We start from the raw sequence: 8,180 nt of genomic DNA, 5'->3' as shown, positions 1-8,180 counted from the left end.
TTAGTATCCAGATGCCATAGGCCAATAATATACTCTACATATTTAATAAGTGTTAAGTAAACATAAATAATCATCCCTCTTCCAATGTCTCCATGTCAAGTGTTTAGTTTGTTTGAGAAGGTGACCCTTAAGTATTGAAATTTAATTTAATTGGAATTGGTTTGTTCAGAATGGGTTTGTTTAAAAGATTCATGCAATGTACATAATTGAAAATTTAAATGATAATTTACATGAATTGTTTACCTATAAATTATATATAATCATTCTGGCTAGTGATATTATATTTGGGACTATGCAGGGGAGCCATTCCTTAAAATGCAGCTATTTGCCAAAAATTTTAGGACATGTTTATGAACCCCGAGGGTTTTGGCTTGTACCAGGGCGAAAAGGGCACAAGTTATTTATGTGCATTTATAGCAGTTCTGACAACCATTATCACATGTTAATGGTTCTTCTGTTCCTGCTCACTCAGGTAAAAGAAATGCAGCTTCACTCAAAATCAGGAACCACGTAACTGAGCCACACATACTGCCCCCTAGCAGTTGGAGCAGGGATTACATTTTATTTTTTATTTATGTATTTTAGTCTGTCTATATTCGGCATGCTTCTTCCCTGGATGGCGTATGCAGATTTAATTAAATTACACAGAGGGTTTCATTATGCCTGGCAGAGTCCCGTCTTTGGCCTTTGACCTTAACATGGACACGCCGGAGCACCACAAACCTCTAGGTACTGGAGCAGTGCATAACAGAAGCAGGTAGGGCCTCCATATCAGCGACAGCAGACTGAATACACTGTGCTCATAGCTTCGTTCCAGACTTCACTGACATTCTCATGGATTTATGGTTCAGTTAAACAAAATTCAGTTACTGAGCATAGATGTAAAACTTTCGCTTCCCAGTCACTAAGAGCAAAACAACCTAGCACTACATTAAAGATCCAGTAATATAAAAAGTTTTCTGCACAAACCAGTGCTGCATGAAGATGAATATCAGGAATTGAACATAAGGCAGTTCTTGTTTTTTGCTCTCTTTTTTTGCTCTCTTCTAAAAATATGGACGCTGATGGCAATAAGCGGTGTAAATTAAAGGGATACCGTATTACTCTTTTTTTTTTTCTTTTTTCTTTTTTTGGGTAGCGGGTGATTATTTCCCCCCTCGGTTCCCTCTGAGGGATGGTGCTTTGTTAAACAACACCGCTGTCTCTGCTAGGTGATGGACGACTTCAAGCAGGCTCGAAACCGGACACCACCATCCATCTTTTTAAGTGCCATTTAGTTGCCTTATTTCTCTAATGGCAAAAAAGGATCAATTAAAAAGGTAAGAAAAGAAGAGCATGAACTGGAATACATGTGAAGAAAATATCCCAATGGTCAGAAAAATAGCCTGTGGTTTTATCTGTCTTCTGGTGGAGAACAAGGTCACAGCTTTTAAACTATTTTAGGCTTCCATGGTTCTGCAAGCTTCATTAATCAGCCCTCGCTGCATAGAGCTACAGTACCTAGACACACATGCTCTACTGTGAGAGAGAACAAAATGCTCCTCTGCATAGAGCTACAGTACCGAGACACACATGCTCTACTGTGAGAGAGAACAAAATGCTCCTCTGCATAGAGCTACAGTACCGAGACACACATGCTCTACTGTGAGAGAGAACAAAATGCTCCTCTGCATAGAGCTACAGTACCAAGACACACATGCTCTACTGTGAGAGAGAACAAAATGCTCCTCTGCATAGAGCTACAGTACCGAGACACACATGCTCTACTGTGAGAGAGAACAAAATGCTCCTCTGCATAGAGCTACAGTACCTAGACACACATGCTCTACTGTGAGAGAGAACAAAATGCTTCTCTGCATAGAGCTACAGTACCGAGACACACATGCTCTACTGTGAGAGAGAACAAAATGCTCCTCTGCATAGAGCTACAGTACCTAGACACACATGCTCTACTGTGAGAGAAAACAAAATGCTCCTCTGCATAGAGCTACAGTACCTAGACACACATGCTCTACTGTGAGAGAGAACAAAATGCTTCTCTGCATAGAGCTACAGTACCGAGACACACATGCTCTACTGTGAGAGAAAACAAAAAGATTGCATGTGCCCTTACACATTAACATGTCCAATGTCCGACAGGACATTTTACTGTGTACCTCAGTCAGCATAACAGTAAATCACCCAGTCATACTTCAGTATCTGATAATTCTTCTGTAGGACAGTAGGCCAATCATATTTCAATATGAGATAATTCATTCAGTATGACAGTTGGCCAGTCATATTTCAGTATCTGATACGTCAATCATTATGACAGCAAGCCAGTCATATTATAGAATCCAAATGTATGCAATGAGACCAACCTATAATAAGCATTTATGAACAGTATCATGCTGTTATTTTGTATACTGTTCAGACTTAGTCCAAACATGAATGAACAGGCAGAGACAGAAGATGGCGTCTGGATGAATTTTTTTTTGCCCCATTGGGTACATTTAGTTTAGGTTATGCGTGCTGCCAAAAGTAATAAACCCTAGGTCCCAGTATGCATAAACAGCCTAAATAAAATGGAACACAGGCAGCACTGATGGTGGATGCTCTAGCTGTCTCAATACACCGTGCCAAAACTGATGTCGGAATGCAACGTTTTGGACACCGCCTAAAAATCCCTGTCTGACCACAAGCAGCCACACACCCCTACACAGAACAGAAACACCAATTTTTAGCTACCTACCTCAAATCCTCCAATTTACAAGTCCCTTTGTTTTTGACTTGATGGAAACTTTAAACATGGATAAGGAGTGACAGTAGTAAAATGTTACAATACAGTTGATGTTTTGTGACAGCCTTCACATTTACAGAAGTCATTTTTTGTGATTTTGTGCCCTATGTACTCGAAACATTGCATAACTCAGCAGCTGATCACAACCAGATTCTACAGCAGTGATGGCTAGTGGGTTGTGAACTGAGACACTGAGGAGGCCAAGGGCAGTAGTAGTGGTAGTGGGGGGAGCGGGGGGCGGGGGCGGGGGGTTGGCTGGGGTGAAACAGGACAGGAAAGTTGTCAGGCAAGAACTGAAAAGGAATGGACAAATGACCCTTATTTTCAGAATCTTTGAAAAGGAAAATAAATCTTATGACCTAGCATAATAATGAGAAAACTAGGCAGTTTAGTCAAAGTTCTGTCCGACAACGGTATAAAATGTGTTGGTATGACTTAGTTACCCTAGGTAGCAAGCAAAGCTGGCACCAATTTGTCAAACTCCTAATCAGCAATGCTGTAATAACAGCACGCTAGGGATGCCTCAACCCACTATGCATGAACTATGCATATACAGGGGGATACGCGATTTAAATATTATTATCAAAAGGGACGTTTGGTTGACTATCAGCTGTCTGAACATGGACAGCAATTTGCTGATCATCAGATAGTTATCATAACTACAGGCCAAGCTCTGTACAAGTAGATGTGTAGCCTGACTGCTGAAAAAGCAACCCACTAGCTTCTATTAAAATCAATTTTTGTAATACATTTAAATGAGAAGCCTGGCTTACACAGGTCTACTTGGACTCGCCCTTAAAGAAAGGGGATTTTACAATGTTCCATAGATGGTGCCATTTTGGCAAATATTTCAAAGTCAAAATGGCAGCAGTAACCACATAAAATTCTGTTTGCATTCATGCATTTTTTAATTAACAAGAAAAAAAATGGAACATTAAAAAACATTTTTAGAGGCTTTGCTTCCCAGACACGGCTCCACAGTATCTGGAAAGAGAAGTTACAGTTTGCCATCTTGGAACCTGATTACGTCATGCTAGCTTTAGCCAGCATTATGATAAAGGCCAATGACTGAGTTGGCATGAATCACTGCCCCCAAATGAAGTTGGATCACAAGACCGCGATTGGTCAGAAGGACTGCCTGACTTTTGGTGCTGGTGTATTAGCAAAGCACATTTCATGGAGGCCACGATTGGCAGTGAAACTGGGCACAATATCACCAGGAGGGGATCCTAAACAGGGTGGCCAAGCATGGGGCGCTGACATGTCTAATGCACAGCTCTCACAGGCTCCAAGACCAGAAGCACCTGGCAGTGCTAAAGGCTTACAATTACCAATCCAGAGATGGTAATGCATTTAGCCCAGAGTCCCATGCTTTCCCTGTGGTAGGGAAAGGGCTTCACCCAAGGGGGGCTGCCCACCCACACGCTGCGCCAGCTGGCTGTCGGTGTCCCATGCTAATGCATCCCCCCCAGAAGAAACGGGCCTCCTGGAGTTACAGGCGCCAGGTGACACAATTTGTACCAGCCTTTGGGTTGTGTGTATTTGCATGTGCATGTGCACATTGTGACATTTGCATTCTGCAGAGAATAACATCTCTCACAAATATATTTATTTGTCAGACTGTGAAAATGAACTCACTCAAAACTCTATGGTCATTAGGTCTACTGAACATATGTGGCTTTTTTTAAACGCACAGGGGCAAAAGTACAGCCTATATTTTTAATCAGTTGTGACATAAGGGTTCAGCCATATCGAAGACATAGGATTCTTTAAATTGATAACAGATGTGCTATTTCTCGCTGAAATGTGTCTACACAGATGGGATTTCAACTGAAATGATGTCCATAGTATATAGATTAATCTGTGCTATCAACACCCAAGAGGATGCATTGGAACTAAATCCCAAAACCAGAGGAGAGAGTTGTTGTGAAAGAGAAAATACTGAACACATGATAAAGTTTCACTGATCGGAACACCTATGAAAAATGCCTCCTCCCCAACTGGAGTGGAAAAACTACTTCAGCTTACAGTTCCTGGACGTGTTTTCCCCTTTTTGGTTGATGGAACTAGCACTGAAAGGTATACATATCAAAGGGTATAATATTGTAAAGTGGTCTATTCATATTATTACCATTGACTTCACAACCATTTAAAGCTGCATTACATGATTAAATTATTGAATGTTTCCTCCTCCTCCTGGCAGTTTTGGAAAGCCACCATGGTGCAATTATACTTTGTTGGGAGAAAGCTATTAATTACACGGCTTTAAAAGAAGAGGAGAGAGTGAAAACACACCGATGAATAAGGAGGCTTGATTGGGAATCTGATGATCACCTGTGCGTTAAAGTTGAGACTGGAGGTGAACCGCTTCAGACCAGCCATTCATTCTCCCTCTTGAACTCAAGCCTGATGCAGACGTTCCTCTGGCATCCAAGGTGTTCACTTCTTTTGCGGATACATTTCATCGATATTTTTTATTCTTTTATTCACTATTCAGGTATTAAAGTATGCATTTGATATTTTTTGATTTATTTAAATGATCTGCAGTAGTGTTCCTACTGGTGTGATCAGATCGATGAAAAGTACTTTTAGGGAGACTGTGGTACCCCACCTTTAATTTGAGACGAAACCCTCAGGTTGAAAGTTTAGCTTTGTTCAGTTTTAGGAGTTCTGGAGCACACATACACATTTCGGTATTTCTGGGAGAGGGAATGGGAAGTTTTTGAATAAAGAGAAACGGGAGTGCGCACTCACATATAACGAAAGTGATCAAAAAATTAATCCCTTGGCAACTTAAGACGTCTTCATACTTGTTTAGATTTTATTTGTGAACATGAAAATAGACTGAGATGTTTCGGCCTAAGCCGTCTTCAGTGTCTAAAGGTTGATGAATCAGCAACAGTTTTAAAGAAACAAAAAAGATGATGACGAAGATAATTGCGTCATCTTTGCCAATTAAGGTTCTAAAAATCCAATAATTAAAACCACATTTTATGTAATCAATTATGTTCACAAATGGTCAATGTGTTGTCAAGTAATTTAACAAATAGCTCTACAGTATATGAATAGACATTTGTTTCTTGAACGGCGAGAACGTACGTCAGTCACTCATTGGACAACCAGATGGACCAAAAACATGGACAGGAAATTAGAATTTGATGACAATAGCTTAGATACCCTTAGTAAATTCACTCTCAAAACACGTAATATCAATTCAAACATACTTCAGACTAATTAGATGGCAGGAACATACGTGAGTCTCTTATTAGACATACAGCTGGATCAGAACATGGAGAGGCAATTAGACAATATCTTAATTACTCATAGTGAATTCATTCTCAAAACATATGGTATCAATTCAAACATACTTTAGTCTTATTGGTTGTGTATAGATCCTGAAACACGGTCTGATAATTCCTATATCAAAGTTCAGCCAACAAAAGGACTGTGTTAATTTTTTGAGCAAGCACACTTATAAAATAAACTACCTGTAATTTGGATACTATGTAAGATATATACAATTACTGTATGTGCATCAGTACCAGAGACAATCACATTCGTATTACAATTCCAAATATATTTATTGCATCTGACAATGTATTTCTAGTATGACAGGGCCAAATCCAAACTTGCGCTTCAGTGCATTTTCCGCCTAAGTCTCTCACCCTTCCAATGGTGAGTTATGCGGAAAATGGTCTGGATTCAGCCCACAGAGAATTGGAATGTGGCAGTATATGAAAAATTCAAAGAAAAAAAACTACAAATAAAAATAAAAGCACACTTACATGCATTAGAATACCGGGCTGGAGCTTTGCAGCTGTTCAGCAGAGACGAGTAGAATCAGAGGGGAAAAGGAATCTGAAACACCGAGGAGAAAGAGATAAAGTTTGAAGGGGCGACACTTGTTGACGTGAATCACCACGGTCAGGATGAGGTGTCAGAATTCTGAAATGAAATGATGGTATCAGGGGGCATAAAACTGAGGATCAGCGCAGATACTGGGTGCCGACCTTGACAACTGTGGCTGTGTGCGTGTGTGTGTGTGTGTGTGTGTGTGTGTGAGTGTGGTGGGGGGAGGAGTAATCTTTGAATCGCCATGACACTTTTATTACAGCCTGAAACTGACCATTCCCAGAGCTAAATTTGATCTTATACTTGAACTCTAACTGTGAGCTTTTTCTTAAGACTATAATAATGATAGGGGGAGTAGGCCATTTTCAGAAAGGGTTAATACAAGTAGGCTAAACATGAAAATATTTTCTGTGATCTATAATAGCTTCAAATTTGAAATTGAACATTCACCAGAATTAATTTTCCAGTCAGATAGTGGATAGTGTACATACTCATCTATGCAATATATTGTGCATTGTTACAGTCTGCTTTCTACCAATTGCCCCATATCGCTTCACAACATAAATAGAGTAAGACAGAAGAAAAACAGCAATTATTCAATCACAACAGTTTAAAATGGTAGCCTTAAAAGGGAAAAAGTGATGCAACCTGTTCATTCAGCTATCCATGGCGTGAAAAACAAACAGAGCCAACCAATCCTGCACCTGGCTATTTAACACATGTAACACATGAAACCGGAGTCACAATTTCTGTAACCATCAAATGTGATAATGACATGCAAATGGAGATCAGCGTGTTAAGATCAGGTCCATTGTTGTCTGTACACAATGCTATGTATGGACAAAGAGAGATTACAAAATCAAGAGTCAAAGGACAGGAAGATTTTAACAGAACACCTCCAATTACTCTGAGGCACTTCATCTGGGGTTTTTTTTTTACTCTCAAGGAACTTTAATGTTCCGAACAAGCAGGTTTTTGTATCCCTTTGAGCTTCCAAGGCCAGTTTAATCAGTGTCAGCATCGCAGATAATTTTCTAATTTAGCAGACTGTGAATTGTTCAAAGAGACTGAAGATAGATATCTCGATTTCTTTCGCTCTCCAGTGTTTGGGAAAGGGGTGTGGGAAAATGCAACGTGAAATTTAATATATGGGGAGATTTAAACGCTGCACCTCAGCTGTCAACTGTCTAGACGGAATGTTGTATTCCAAAACACATTTGAATTACATTCAGACATCGCATAAATGCTTTCAATAGGAGCATGAGACAACAGCAGTCAATCTTTACTTTGACAAAGAGGACACAATACAAATATTGGGATAAACATAATTATACTGCACCTTAATACGGTGAAAACCCATGTTTTGACAGGTCCCATTTATCCCTGATTCAGGGATATTTCATGTTCTATGCTTTGATCAATTTTTGTAAAAAAGCCTACTGGTCTGACAGAGTGAAGGGCATTGTGTTGCCCAGCACTGCAATATCCCCACTAACATTTAAATTCCATTACGTCTCCAAATGTACAAGGGACAAAAGTGAGAGAATAT

The sequence above is a fragment of the Anguilla rostrata genome, chromosome 1, assembly GCF_018555375.3.
Source record: "Anguilla rostrata isolate EN2019 chromosome 1, ASM1855537v3, whole genome shotgun sequence".
NCBI classification, from domain to species: Eukaryota; Metazoa; Chordata; class Actinopteri; order Anguilliformes; family Anguillidae; genus Anguilla; species Anguilla rostrata.
This window is presented reverse-complemented; position numbering follows the sequence as displayed.